Genomic DNA, 16,189 nt, shown 5'->3' with positions numbered 1-16,189 from the left:
TGTGTGATGGGACAGTTTAGAGGGAGTGTGTGATGGGACAATGCAGAGGGAGTGTGTGATGGGACACTGTAGGGTGAGAGTGTGAAGGACAATGTAGAGGGAGTGAGTGGTGGGAGAGTGTAGGAGGAGTGTGTGATGGACAGTGTAGATGTAGTGTGTGATGGGACAGTTTAGGGTTGTGTGTGATGGGACAGTGTAGAGGGAGTGTGTGATGGGACAGTGTAGGGGGAGTATGTGATGGACAGTGCAGGGGGAGTGTGTGTGGGCACAGTGTAGGGGGAGTGTGTGATCGACAGTGTAGAGGGAGTATGTGATGGACAGTGTAGGGGGAGTGTGTGATGGGACAGTGTAGAGGGAGTGTGTGATGGACAGTATTGGGGGAATGAGTGATGGGACAGTGTAGAGAGAGTCTGTGATGGGACCGTGTAGGGGGAGTGTGTGATGGGATGGTCTAGAGGGAGTCTGTGATGGGACAGTGCAGGGGGAGTGTGAGAGGGGACAGTGCAGAGCGAGTGTGTGATGGGACGGTGTAGGGGGAGTGCATCATGGACAGTGTAGAGGGAGTGTGTGATGGACAGTGTAGAGGGAGTGTGTGATGGACAGTGTAGAGAGAGTGTGTGATGGGCAGTGTAGGGGGAGTGTGTGATGGGACAATTTAGAGGGAGTGTGTGAAGGACAGTGTAGAGGGAGTGTGTGAAGGACAGTGTATAGGGAGTGAGTGGTGGGACAGTGTAGAGGGAGTGTGTGATGGGACAGTGTAGGGGGAGTGTGTGATCGGACAGTGCAGAGGGAGTGTGTGATGGGACACTGTAGGGCGAGTGTGTGAAGGACAGTGTAGAGGGAGTGAGTGGTGGGACAGTGCAGCGAGAGTATGTGATGGGACAGTCTAGAGGGAGTGTGTGATGGACAGTGCAGATGTAGTGTGTGATGGGACAGTGTAGTGGGAGTGTGTGATGGGACAGTGCAGGGGGAATGTGTGATGGGTCAGTGTAGAGGGAGTGTGTGAAGGGACAGTGTGGAGGGAGTGTGTGAGGGGACAGTGCAGAAGGAGTGTGTGATGGGACAGTGTAGGGGGAGTGTGTGATGGACAGTGTAGAGAGAGTGTGTGATGGGACAGTGTAGAGGGAGTGTGTGAGGGGACAGTGAAGAAGGAGTGTGTGATGAGACAGTGTAGGGGAGTAGTTGATGGGACGGTGAAGGGTGAGTGTGTGATGGGACAGTTTAGAGGGAGTGTGTGATGGGACAGTGTAGAGGGAGTGTGTGAAGGACAGTGAACACGGAAGTGAGTGGTGGGACAGTGTGGAAGGAGTGTGTGATGGACAGTGTAGATGTAGTGTGTGATGGGACAGTGTAGGGGGAGTGTGTGATGAGACAGTGTAGGGGGAGTGTGTGATGGGACAGTGTAGAGGGAGTGTGTGATGGGACAGTGCAGAGGGAGTGTGAGAGGGGACAGTGCAGAGGGAGTGTGTGATGGGACGGTGTAGGGGGCGTGCGTCATGGACAGTGTACAGGGAGTGAGTGAGGGGACAGTGTAGAGGGAGTGTGTGATGGACAATGTAGAGGGAGTGTGTGATGGGACAGTGTAGAGGGAGTGTGTGAGGGGACAGTGCAGAAGGAGTGTGTGATGGGACAGTGTAGGGGGAGTGTATGATGGACAGTGTAGACGGAGTGTGCAATGGGGCAGTGTAGAGGGAGTGTGTGATGGGACGGTGTAGAGGGAGTGTGTGATGGGACAGTGTAGAGGTAGTGTGTGATGGACTGTGTAGGGAGAGTGTGTGATCGTCAGTGTAGGAGGAGTGTGTGATGGGACAGTGCAGAGGGAGTGTGTGATGGGACACTGTAGGGTGAGAGTGTGAAGGACAGTGTGGAGGGAGTGAGTGGTGGGACAGTATAGAGGGAGTGTGCGATAGGACAGTGTTAAGGGAGTATGTGATGGGATAGTGTAGGAGAAGTGTGTGATGGACAGTGTAGATGTAGTGTGTGATGGGACATTGTAGGGGGAGTGTGTGATGCGACCGTGTAGGGGTGTGTGTGATGGGACAGTGTAGAGGGAGTGTGTGATGGGACAGTGTAGGGGGAGTGTGTCATGGACAGTGCAGGGGGAGTGTGTGAGGGGACAGTGTAGGGGGAGTGTGTGATGGGACAGTGTAGAGGGAGTGTGTGAAGGGACAGTGTAGGGGGAGTGTGGGATGGACAGTCCAGGGGGAGTGTGTGATGGGACAGTGTAGGGGGAGTGTGTAATCGACAGTGTAGAGGGAGTGTGTGATGGACAGTGTAGGGGGAGTGTGTGATGGGACAGTGTAGAGGGAGTGTGATGGGCAGTGTAGGGAGAATGAGTGATGGTACAGTGTAGAGAGAGTGTGTGATGGGACAGGGTAGGGGGAGTGTGTGATGGGATGGTGTAGAGGGAGTCTGTGATGGGACAGTGCAGGGGGAGTGTGAGAGGGGACAGTGCAGAGGGAGTTTGTGATGGGACGGTGTAGGGGGCGTGCATCATGGACAGTGTACAGGGAGTGAGTGAGGGGACAGTGTAGAGGGAGTGTGTGATGGACAATGTAGAGGGAGTGTGTGATGGGACAGTGTAGAGGGAGTGTGTGAGGGGACAGTGCAGAAGGAGTGTGTGATGGGACAGTGTAGGGGGAGTGTATGATGGACAGTGTAGAGGGAGTGTGTGGTGGGACAGTGTAGAGGGAGTGAGTGGTGAGACAGTGCAGGGTGAGTGTGTGATGGGGCGGTGTAGAGGGATTGTGTGATGGACAGTGTAGAGGGAGTGTGTGATGGATGGTGTAGGGGAGTGTGTGATGGGACAGTGTTTGGGGAGTGTGTGATGGGACATTGTCAAGGGAGTGTGTGATGGACAGTGTAGAGGGAGCGTGTGATGGGACAGTGTAGAGGGAGTGTGTGATGGGCTGTGTAGGGGGAATGTGTGATGGGACAGTGTAGAGGGAGTATGTGATGGGACAATGTAGTGAGAGTGTGTGATGGGACAGTGTAGAGGGAGTGTGTGATGGAACGGTGTAGGGGGAATGTGTGATGAGACGGTGTAGGGGGACTGTGTGATGGACAGTGTAGAGGGAGTGAGTGATAGGACAGTGTAGGAGGAGTGTGTGATGGGACAGTGTAGTGGGATTGCGTGATGGACACTGTAGAGGGAGTGTGTGGTGGGACATTGTAGGGGGAGTGTGTGATGGGACAGTGTGGGGGAGAGTGTGAAGGGACAGCTTAGAGGGTGTGTGTGATGGACAGTGTAGAGGGTTTGTGTGATGGGACAGTGCAGAAGGAGTGTGTTTTGGGACAGTGTAGAGGGACTGTGTGATGGAACGGATTAGGGGGAGTGTGTGATGGGACAGTGTAGGGGGAATGTGTGATGGACAGTGTCGAGCGAGTGTGTGATGGGACAGTGTAGGGGAGTGTGTGATGGAAAGTGTAGGGGAGTGTGTGATGGGATGGTGTAGAGGGAGTGTGTGATGGGTCAGTGTAGTGGGGTGTGTGATGGGTCAGTGTAGGGGCAGTGTGTGATGGACAGTGTAGCGGACTGGGTGATGGGATAGTGTAGAGGGAGTGTATGATGGGACAGTGTCGAGGGAGTGTGTGATGGGACAGTGTAGGGGAGTGTGTGATGGGACAGTGTAGAGGGAAATTCACTCTGTGTCTGACCTCTACCCTGGGAGTGTGTGATGGGATAGTGTAGAGGGAGCTTCACTCTGTGTCTAACCCTGCGAGTGTGTGATGGGACAGTGTAGAGTGAGATTCACTCTTTGTCTCTCTCATACCCTGGGAGTGTGTAATGGGACAACACAGAGGGAGCTTCACTCTATGTCTAAACACGGGCCGAAACTATGACTGTAATAGAAGTTCCTACCTCAGTATCTCCGTCGATGGAAGTTTCAGGGAGGTGGTTGTTGTGTCGTTATCTGCATTGCTGTATAACTTTGTCCTCTCTTCTCGCTCTCTTGTGATGAATGTTTCTCCCTCAACCTCCTCGCAGCTCATTCCCTGTTCTGGGAACGGCTGACGTTCACCGTCCAGAGTTCCTGTAGGAGGGCTGTGCTTTGGCTGGTGTGGGCAGCAGGCGGAGACTATGAAGTGGCAGTGCCAGCTACTGCAGAGTCACATGCAAGTGATAGAGGGCAACAGAGAGACAGGACGGTGGCAGAGTGGAGACAGAATGTACAGGGGGGACAGGAAATATGTCTGTGCTGGAGAAAGCATGTAGAGAAACAGGGAATGTGTGTCTGTGCTGCAGAGAAAACATAGAGAGGCAAGGAATGTGTGCTGAACAGAAAATGTAGGAGTCAGGGAATGTGTCTGTGTTAGAAGACAATGTACAGGGAGACGGGGAATGTGTCTGTACTGGAGAGACAATGTACAGGGAGACGGGGAATGTGTCTGTACTGGAGAGACAATGTACAGGGAGACGGGGAATGTGTCTGTACTGGAGAGACAATGTACAGGGAGACGGGGAATGTGTCTGTACTGGAGAGACAATGTACAGGGAGACGGGGAATGTGTCTGTACTGGAGAGACAATGTACAGGGAGACGGGGAATGTGTCTGTACTGGGGAGACAATGTACAGGGAGATGTGGAAACTGTCTGTGTGGGGAGACAATGTACAGTGAGACGAGGAATGTGTCTGTGTGGGGAGACAATGTACAGGGAGATGGGTAATGTGTCTGTATTGGAGGTAAAATGTACAGAGAGACGGGGAATGTGTCTGAACTGGAGAGACAATGTACAGGCAGACAAGGAATGTGTCTGTACTGGAGAGACAATGTACAGCAAGACGGGGAATGTGTCTGTACTGGGGAGACAATTTACAGGAGAACGGGAAATGTGTCTGTACTGGAGGGACAATGTACAGGGAGACGGAGAGTTGGTCTGTACTGGGGAGAAAATGTACCGGGAAACGGGGAATGTGTCTGTAGTGGAGGGAGAATGTACAGGGAGACCGAGAATGGGTCTGTACTGGGGAGACAATGTACAGGCAGACAAGGAATGTGTCTGTACTGGAGAGACAATGTACAGCAAGACGGAGAATGTGTCTACTGGGGAGACAATGTACAGAGAGCCGGGGAATGTGTCTGTACTGGAGGGACAATGTACAGGGAGACGGGGAATATGTCTGTACTGGGGAGACAATGTACAGAGAGACGGGGAATGTGTCTGTACTGGAGGGACAATATACAGGGAGACGGGGAATGTGTCTGTATTGGGGAGACAATGTACAGGGAGATGCGAAAACTGTCTGTGTGGGGAGACAATGTACAGTGAGACGAGGAATGTGTCTGTGTGGGGAGACAATGTACAGGGAGACGGGGAATGTGTCTGTATTGGAGATAAAATGTACAGAGAGACGGGGAATGTGTCTGAACTGGAGAGACAATGTACAGGCAGACAAGGAATGTGTCTGTACTGGAGAGACAATGTACAGCAAGACGGGGAATGTGTCTGTACTGGGGAGACAATTTACAGGAGAACGGGAAATGTGTCTGTACTGGAGGGACAATGTACAGGGAGACGGGGAATGTGTCTGTACTGGAGAGACAATGTACAGAGAGACGGGGAGTGTGTCTGTACTGGAGGGAGAATGTACAGGGAGACCGAGAATGGGTCTGTACTGGGGAGACAATGTACCGGGAAATGGGGAATGTGTCTGTACTGCAGAGACAATGTACAGGCAGACGGGGAATGTGTCTGTACTGGGGAGACAATGTACAGGCAACAAGGAATGTGTCTGTACTGGAGAGACAATGTACAGCAAGACGGGGAATGTGTCTGTACTGGGGAGACAATGTACAAAGAGACGGGGAATGTGTCTGTACTGGAGGGACAATGTACAGGGAGACGGGGAATATGTCTGTACTGGGGAGACAATGTACAGAGAGACGGGGAATGTGTCTGTACTGGAGGGACAATATACAGGGAGACCGAGAATGGGTCTGTACTGGGGAGAAAATGTACCGGGAAATGGGGAATGTGTGTGTACTGGGGAGACAGGGAATGTGTCTGTATTGGGGAAACAATGTACAGGGAGACGGGGAATGTGCCTCTACTGGGGAGACAATGTTCAGGGAGATGGGGAATGTGTCTGTACTGGGGAGACAGTATACAGGGAGATGCCGAATGTGTCTGTACTGGGGAGAAAATGTTCAGGGAGACGGCAAATGTGTCTGTACCGTGGAGACAATGTACAGATAGACGGGGAATGTGTCTGTACTGGAGAGACAATGTACAGAGAGACGAGGAATGTGTCTGTACTAGGGAGACAATGTACAGGGAGACGGGGAATGTGTCTGTACTGGGGAGATAATGTACAAAGATATGGGGAATGTGTCTGTATTAGGGTGACAATGTTCAGAGAGACCGGGAATGTGTCTGTACTGGGGAGACAATGTACAGGAGACGGGGAATGTGTCTGTTCTGGAAAGACAATGTACAGGGAGACGGAGAGTTGGTCTGTTCTGGGGAGACAATGTACCGGGAAACAGGGAATGTGTCTGTACTGGAGAGACAATGTACAGGGAGACGAGGAATGTTTCTGTACTGGGGAGACAATGTACAGGGAGACAGGGAATGTGTCTGTATTGGGGAGACAGTGTACAGGGAGACGGGGAATGTGTCTCTACTGGAGAGACAATGTACAGGGAGACGGGGAATGTGTCTCTACCGTGGAGACAATGTACAGAGAGACGGGGAATGTGTCTCTACTGGAGAGACAATGTACAGGGAGACGGGGAATGTGTCTGTACTGGGGAGATAATATACAGGGAGACGGAGAATGTGTCTGTACTAGAGGGACAATGCACAGGGAGACGGGGAATGTGTCTGTACTGGAGAGACAATGTACAGTGAGACGGGGAATGTATCTGTACTGGGGAGACAATGTTCAGGAGACGGGAAATGTGTCTGTACCATGGAGACAATGTACAGAGAGACGGGGAATGTGTCTGTGCTGGAGAGACAATGTACAGAGAGACAGGGAATGTGTCTGTACTAGGGAGACAATGTACAGGGAGACGGAGAATGTGTCTGTACTGGGGAGATAATGTACAGAGAGACGGGGAATGTGTCTGTTCTGGAAAGACAATGTACAGGGAGACGGAGAGATGGTCTGTTCTGGGGAGACAATGTACCGGGAAACAGGGAATGTGTCTGTACTGGGGAGTCAATGTACAGGGAGACGGGGAATGCGTCTGTACTGGAGAGAGAATGTACATGGAGACGGGGAATGTGTCTGTATTAGGGTGACAATATTCAGGGAGACGAGAAATGTTTCTGTACTGAGGAGACAATGTACAGGGAGACAGGGAATGCGTCTGTACTGGAGAGAGAATGTACATGGAGACGGGGAATGTGTCTGTATTAGGGTGACAATATTCAGGGAGACCGGGAATGTGTCTGTACTGGGGAGTCAATGACAGGGAGACGGGGAATGTGTCTGTACTGGGGGACAGTTAACAGCGAGACGGGGAATGTGCCTGTACTGTGGAGACAATGTACAGGGAGATGGGGAATGTGTCTTTACAGGAGAGACAATATTCAGGGAGACATGGAATGTGTCTGTACTGGGGAGACAATATACAGGGAGACGGGGAATGTGTCTGTACTGGGGAGACAATGTACAAGGAGACGGGGAATGTGTCTGCACTAGTGAGACAATGTACAGGGAGACAGGGAATGTGTCTGTACTGGAGAAACAGTGTACAGGGAGACAGAGAATGTGTCTGTGTGCGGAGACATTGTAGAGGGAGATGGGGAATGTGTCTGTACTGGGGAGACAGTATACAGGGAGACGCCGAATGTGTCTGTACTGGGGAGACAATGACCAGGGAGACGGGGAATGTGTCTCTACCGTGGAGACAATGTACAGAGAGACGGGGAATGTGTCTCTACTGGAGAGACAATGTACAGGGAGATGGGGAATGTGTCTGTACTGGGGACATAATATACTGAGAGACGGGGAATGTGTCTGTGCTGGAGAGACAATGTACAGAGAGACAGGGAATGTGTCTGTACTAGGGAGACAATGTATAGGGAGACGGAGTATGTGTCTGTACTGGGAGACAATGTACAGGGAGACGGGGAATGTGTCTGTTCTGGAGAGACAATGTACAGGGAGACGGGGAATGTGTCTGTACTGGGGAGACAATGTACAAAGATACGGGGAATGTGTCTGTATTAGGGTGACAATGTTCAGAGAGACCGGGTATGTGTCTGTACTGGGGAGACAATGTACCGGGGATGGGGAATGTGTCTGTTCTGCAAAGACAATGTACAGGGAGACGGAGAGTTGGTCTGTACTGGGGAGAAAATGTACCGGGAAATGGGGAATGTGTCTGTACTGGAGAGACAATGTACAGGGAGACGAGGAATGTGTCTGTACTGGGGAGACAATGTACCGGGAAATGGGGAATGTGTCTGTACTGCAGAGATAATGTACAGAGAGACGGCGAATGTGTCTGTACTGGGGAGACAATGTACAGGCAGACAAGGAATGTGTCTGTACTGGAGAGACAATGTACAGCAAGACGGGGAATGTGTCTGTACTGGGGAGACAATTTACAGGAGAACGGGAAATGTGTCTGTACTGGAGGGACAATGTACAGGGAGACGGAGAGTTGGTCTGTACTGGGGAGAAAATGTACCGGGAAACGGGGAATGTGTCTGTACTGGAGGGAGAATGTACAGGGAGACCGAGAATGGGTCTGTACTGGGGAGACAATGTACAGGCAGACAAGGAATGTGTCTGTACTGGAGAGACAATGTACAGCAAGACGGGGAATGTGTCTACTGGGGAGACAATGTACAGAGAGCCGGGGAATGTGTCTGTACTGGAGGGACAATGTACAGGGAGACGGGGAATATGTCTGTACTGGGGAGACAATGTACAGAGAGACGGGGAATGTGTCTGTACTGGAGGGACAATATACAGGGAGACGGGGAATGTGTCTGTACTGCAGAGACAATGTACAGGCAGACGGGGAATGTGTCTGTACTGGGGAGACAATGTACAGGCAGACAAGGAATGTGTCTGTACTGGAGAGACAATGTACAGCAAGACGGGGAATGTGTCTGTACTGGGGAGACAATGTACAAAGAGACGGGGAATGTGTCTGTACTGGAGGGACAATGTACAGGGAGACGGGTAATGTGTCTGTATTGGAGGTAAAATGTACAGAGAGACGGGGAATGTGTCTGAACTGGAGAGACAATGTACAGGCAGACAAGGAATGTGTCTGTACTGGAGAGACAATGTACAGCAAGATGGGGAATGTGTCTGTACTGGGGAGACAATTTACAGGAGAACGGGAAATGTGTCTGTACTGGAGGGACAATGTACAGGGAGACGGAGAGTTGGTCTGTACTGGGGAGAAAATGTACCGGGAAACGGGGAATGTGTCTGTACTGGAGGGAGAATGTACAGGGAGACCGAGAATGGGTCTGTACTGGGGAGACAATGTACAGGCAGACAAGGAATGTGTCTGTACTGGAGAGACAATGTACAGCAAGACGGGGAATGTGTCTACTGGGGAGACAATGTACAGAGAGCCGGGGAATGTGTCTGTACTGGAGGGACAATGTACAGGGAGACGGGGAATATGTCTGTACTGGGGAGACAATGTACAGAGAGACGGGGAATGTGTCTGTACTGGAGGGACAATATACAGGGAGACGGGGAATGTGTCTGTATTGGGGAAACAATGTACAGGGAGATGCGAAAACTGTCTGTGTGGGGAGACAATGTACAGTGAGACGAGGAATGTGTCTGTGTGGGGAGACAATGTACAGGGAGACGGGGAATGTGTCTGTATTGGAGATAAAATGTACAGAGAGACGGGGAATGTGTCTGAACTGGAGAGACAATGTACAGGCAGACAAGGAATGTGTCTGTACTGGAGAGACAATGTACAGCAAGACGGGGAATGTGTCTGTACTGGGGAGACAATTTACAGGAGAACGGGAAATGTGTCTGTACTGGAGGGACAATGTACAGGGAGACGGGGAATGTGTCTGTACTGGAGAGACAATGTACAGAGAGACGGGGAGTGTGTCTGTACTGGAGGGAGAATGTACAGGGAGACCGAGAATGGGTCTGTACTGGGGAGACAATGTACCGGGAAATGGGGAATGTGTCTGTACTGCAGAGACAATGTACAGGCAGACGGGGAATGTGTCTGTACTGGGGAGACAATGTACAGGCAGACAAGGAATGTGTCTGTACTGGAGAGACAATGTACAGCAAGACGGGGAATGTGTCTGTACTGGGGAGACAATGTACAAAGAGACGGGGAATGTGTCTGTACTGGAGGGACAATGTACAGGGAGACGGGGAATATGTCTGTACTGGGGAGACAATGTACAGAGAGACGGGGAATGTGTCTGTACTGGAGGGACAATATACAGGGAGACCGAGAATGGGTCTGTACTGGGGAGACAATGTACCGGGAAATGGGGAATGTGTGTGTACTGGGGAGACAGGGAATGTGTCTGTATTGGGGAAACAATGTACAGGGAGACGGGGAATGTGCCTCTACTGGGGAGACAATGTTCAGGGAGATGGGGAATGTGTCTGTACTGGGGAGACAGTATACAGGGAGATGCCGAATGTGTCTGTACTGGGGAGAAAATGTTCAGGGAGACGGCAAATGTGTCTGTACCGTGGAGACAATGTACAGATAGACGGGGAATGTGTCTGTACTGGAGAGACAATGTACAGAGAGACGAGGAATGTGTCTGTACTAGGGAGACAATGTACAGGGAGACGGGGAATGTGTCTGTACTGGGGAGATAATGTACAAAGATATGGGGAATGTGTCTGTATTAGGGTGACAATGTTCAGAGAGACCGGGAATGTGTCTGTACTGGGGAGACAATGTACAGGAGACGGGGAATGTGTCTGTTCTGGAAAGACAATGTACAGGGAGACGGAGAGTTGGTCTGTTCTGGGGAGACAATGTACCGGGAAACAGGGAATGTGTCTGTACTGGAGAGACAATGTACAGGGAGACGAGGAATGTTTCTGTACTGGGGAGACAATGTACAGGGAGACAGGGAATGTGTCTGTATTGGGGAGACAGTGTACAGGGAGACGGGGAATGTGTCTCTACTGGAGAGACAATGTACAGGGAGACGGGGAATGTGTCTCTACCGTGGAGACAATGTACAGAGAGACGGGGAATGTGTCTCTACTGGAGAGACAATGTACAGGGAGACGGGGAATGTGTCTGTACTGGGGAGATAATATACAGGGAGACGGAGAATGTGTCTGTACTAGAGGGACAATGCACAGGGAGACGGGGAATGTGTCTGTACTGGAGAGACAATGTACAGTGAGACGGGGAATGTATCTGTACTGGGGAGACAATGTTCAGGAGACGGGAAATGTGTCTGTACCATGGAGACAATGTACAGAGAGACGGGGAATGTGTCGGTGCTGGAGAGACAATGTACAGAGAGACAGGGAATGTGTCTGTACTAGGGAGACAATGTACAGGGAGACGGGGAATGTGTCTGTACTGGGGAGATAATGTACAAGGAGACGGGGAATGTGTCTGTTCTGGAAAGACAATGTACAGGGAGACGGAGAGATGGTCTGTTCTGGGGAGACAATGTACCGGGAAACAGGGAATGTGTCTGTACTGGGGAGTCAATGTACAGGGAGACGGGGAATGCGTCTGTACTGGAGAGAGAATGTACATGGAGACGGGGAATGTGTCTGTATTAGGGTGACAATATTCAGGGAGACGAGAAATGTTTCTGTACTGAGGAGACAATGTACAGGGAGACAGGGAATGCGTCTGTACTGGAGAGAGAATGTACATGGAGACGGGGAATGTGTCTGTATTAGGGTGACAATATTCAGGGAGACCGGGAATGTGTCTGTACTGGGGAGTCAATGACAGGGAGACGGGGAATGTGTCTGTACTGGGGAGACAATGTACAAGGAGACGGGGAATGTGTCTGCACTAGTGAGACAATGTACAGGGAGACAGGGAATGTGTCTGTACTGGAGAAACAGTGTACAGGGAGACAGAGAATGTGTCTGTGTGCGGAGACATTGTAGAGGGAGATGGGGAATGTGTCTGTACTGGGGAGACAGTATACAGGGAGACGCCGAATGTGTCTGTACTGGGGAGACAATGACCAGGGAGACGGGGAATGTGTCTCTACCGTGGAGACAATGTACAGAGAGACGGGGAATGTGTCTCTACTGGAGAGACAATGTACAGGGAGACGGGGAATGTGTCTGTACTGGGGAGATAATATACTGAGAGACGGGGAATGTGTCTGTGCTGGAGAGACAATGTACAGAGAGACAGGGAATGTGTCTGTACTAGGGAGACAATGTATAGGGAGACGGAGTATGTGTCTGTACTGGGAGACAATGTACAGGGAGACGGGGAATGTGTCTGTTCTGGAGAGACAATGTACAGGGAGACGGGGAATGTGTCTGTACTGGGGAGACAATGTACAAAGATACGGGGAATGTGTCTGTATTAGGGTGACAATGTTGAGAGAGACCGGGTATGTGTCTGTACTGGGGAGACAATGTACCGGGGATGGGGAATGTGTCTGTTCTGGCAAGACAATGTACAGGGAGACGGAGAGTTGGTCTGTACTGGGGAGAAAATGTACCGGGAAATGGGGAATGTGTCTGTACTGGAGAGACAATGTACAGGGAGACGAGGAATGTGTCTGTACTGGGGAGACAATATACCGGGAAATGGGGAATGTGTCTGTACTGGGGAGACAATATACCGGGAAATGGGGAATGTGTCTGTACTGCAGAGATAATGTACAGAGAGACGGTGAATGTGTCTGTACTGGGGAGACAATGTACAGGCAGACAAGGAATGTGTCTGTACTGGAGAGACAATGTACAGCAAGACGGGGAATGTGTCTGTATTGGGGAGACAATGTACAGAGAGCCGGGGAATGTGTCTGTACTGGAGGGACAATGTACAGGGAGATGGGGAATATGTCTGTACTGGGGAGACAATGTACAGAGAGACGGGGAATGTGTCTGTACTGGAGGGACAATATACAGGGAGACGGGGAATGTGTCTGTATTGGGGAGACAATGTACAGGGAGATGCGGAAACTGTCTGTGTGGGGAGACAATGTACAGTGAGACGAGGAATGTGTCTGTGTGGGGAGACAATGTACAGGGAGACGGGGAATGTGTCTGTATTGGAGGTAAAATGTACAGAGAGACGGGGAATGTGTCTGAACTGGAGAGACAATCTACAGGCAGACAAGGAATGTGTCTGTACTGGAGAGACAATGTACAGCAAGACGGGGAATGTGTCTGTACTGGGGAGACAATTTACAGGAGAACGGGAAATGTGTCTGTACTGGAGGGACAATGTACAGGGAGACGGGGAATGTGTCTGTACTGGGGAGACAATGTACAGAGAGACGGGGAATGTGTCTGTACTGGAGGGACAATATGCAGGGAGACCGAGAATGGGTCTGTACTGGGGAGACAATGTACCGGGAAATGGGGAATGTGTCTGTACTGCAGAGACAATGTACAGGCAGACGGGGAATGTGTCTGTACTGGGGAGACAATGTACAGGCAGACAAGGAATGTGTCTGTACTGGAGAGACAATGTACAGCAAGACGGGGAATGTGTCTGTACTGGAGAGACAATGTACAGCAAGACGGGGAATGTGTCTGTACTGGGGAGACAATGTACAGAGAGACGGGGAATGTGTCTGTACTGGAGGGACAATGTACAGGGAGACGGGGAATATGTCTGTACTGGGGAGACAATGTACAGAGAGACGGGGAATGTGTCTGTACTGGAGGGACAATATACAGGGAGACCGAGAATGGGTCTGTACTGGGGAGACAATGTACCGGGAAATGGGGAATGTGTGTGTACTGGGGAGACAGGGAATGTGTCTGTATTGGGGAAACAATGTACAGGGAGACGGGGAATGTGCCTCTACTGGGGAGACAATGTTCAGGGAGATGGGGAATGTGTCTGTACTGGGGAGACAGTATACAGGGAGATGCCGAATGTGTCTGTACTGGGGAGAAAATGTTCAGGAAGACGGCAAATGTGTCTGTACCGTGGAGACAATGTACAGATAGACGGGGAATGTGTCTGTACTGGAGAGACAATGTACAGAGAGACGAGGAATGTGTCTGTACTAGGGAGACAATGTACAGGGAGACGGGGAATGTGTCTGTACTGGGGAGATAATGTACAAAGATATGGGGAATGTGTCTGTATTAGGGTGACAATGTTCAGAGAGACCGGGAATGTGTCTGTACTGGGGAGACAATGTACAGGAGACGGGGAATGTGTCTGTTCTGGAAAGACAATGTACAGGGAGACGGAGAGTTGCTCTGTTCTGGGGAGACAATGTACCGGGAAACAGGGAATGTGTCTGTACTGGAGAGACAATGTACAGGGAGACGAGGAATGTTTCTGTACTGGGGAGACAATGTACAGGGAGACAGGGAATGTGTCTGTATTGGGGAGACAGTGTACAGGGAGACGGGGAATGTGTCTCTACTGGAGAGACAATGTACAGGGAGACGGGGAATGTGTCTCTACCGTGGAGACAATGTACAGAGAGACGGGGAATGTGTCTCTACTGGAGAGACAATGTACAGGGAGACGGGGAATGTGTCTGTACTGGGGAGATAATATACAGGGAGACGGGGAATGTGTCTGTACTAGAGGGACAATGTACAGGGAGACGGGGAATATGTCTGTACTGGGGAGACAATGTACAGAGAGACGGGGAATGTGTCTGTACTGGAGGGACAATATACAGGGAGACGGGGAATGTGTCTGTATTGGGGAGACAATGTACAGGGAGATGCGGAAACTGTCTGTGTGGGGAGACAATGTACAGTGAGACGAGGAATGTGTTTGTGTGGGGAGACAATGTACAGGGAGACGGGGAATGTGTCTGTATTGGAGGTAAAATGTACAGAGAGACGGGGAATGTGTCTGAACTGGAGAGACAATGTACAGGCAGACAAGGAATGTGTCTGTACTGGGGAGACAATTTACAGGAGAACGGGAAATGTGTCTGTACTGGAGGGACAATGTACAGGGAGACGGGGAATGTGTCTGTACTGGGGAGACAATGTACAGAGAGACGGGGAGTGTGTCTGTACTGGAGGGAGAATGTACAGGGAGACCGAGAATGGGTCTGTACTGGGGAGACAATGTACCGGGAAATGGGGAATGTGTCTGTACTGCAGAGACAATGTACAGGCAGACGGGGAATGTGTCTGTACTGGGGAGACAATGTACAGGCAGACAAGGAATGTGTCTGTACTGGAGAGACAATGTACAGGGAGACGGGGAATATGACTGTACTGGGGAGACAATGTACAGAGAGACGGGGAATGTGTCTTTACTGGAGGGACAATATACAGGGAGACCGAGAATGGGTCTGTACTGGGGAGACAATGTACCGGGAAATGGGGAATGTGTGTGTACTGGGGAGACAGGGAATGTGTCTGTGTTGGGGAAACAATGTACAGGGAGACGGGGAATGTGCCTCTACTGGGGAGACAATGTTCAGGGAGATGGGGAATGTGTCTGTACTGGGGAGACAGTATACAGGGAGATGCCGAATGTGTCTGTACTGGGGAGAAAATGTTCAGGGAGACGGCAAATGTGTCTGTACCGTGGAGACAATGTACAGATAGACGGGGAATGTGTCTGTACTGGAGAGACAATGTACAGAGAGACGAGGAATGTGTCTGTACTAGGGAGACAATGTACAGGGAGATGGGGAATGTGTCTGTACTGGGGAGATAATGTACAGGGAGACGGAGAGTTGGTCTGTACTGGGGAGAAAATGTACCGGGAAATGGGGAATGTGTCTGTACTGGAGAGACAATGTACAGGGAGACGAGGAATGTGTCTGTACTGGGGAGACAATGTACCGGGAAATGGGGAATGTGTCTGTACTGCAGAGATAATGTACAGAGAGACGGCGAATGTGTCTGTACTGGGGAGACAATGTACAGGCAGACAAGGAATGTGTCTGTACTGGAGAGACAATGTACAGCAAGACGGGGAATGTGTCTGTACTGGGGAGACAATTTACAGGAGAACGGGAAATGTGTCTGTACTGGAGGGACAATGTACAGGGAGACGGAGAGTTGGTCTGTACTGGGGAGAAAATGTACCGGGAAACGGGGAATGTGTC

At 50.8% G+C, this 16,189-nt stretch overlaps 1 protein-coding gene across 1 annotated transcript in view; it reads right to left on the bottom strand.

The window, feature by feature from the left end:
* Positions 1-4,010, bottom strand: part of LOC140192945 (ATP-sensitive inward rectifier potassium channel 10-like) — a 98,410-nt gene extending 94,400 nt beyond the window's left edge. The window contains exon 1 of the mRNA XM_072250416.1: positions 3,863-4,010. The gene's annotated coding sequence lies outside the window, so the exon portion shown is untranslated. The remainder of the gene's footprint in view (positions 1-3,862) is intronic.
* Positions 4,011-16,189: the final 12,179 nt, after the last annotated feature.

This window comes from Mobula birostris, unplaced genomic scaffold, assembly GCF_030028105.1.
Source record: "Mobula birostris isolate sMobBir1 unplaced genomic scaffold, sMobBir1.hap1 scaffold_319, whole genome shotgun sequence".
In the NCBI taxonomy this organism is placed as follows: domain Eukaryota; kingdom Metazoa; phylum Chordata; class Chondrichthyes; order Myliobatiformes; family Myliobatidae; genus Mobula; species Mobula birostris.
The sequence above is the reverse complement of the archived record's forward strand: the minus strand, read 5'-3'. Positions and strand labels throughout refer to the sequence as shown.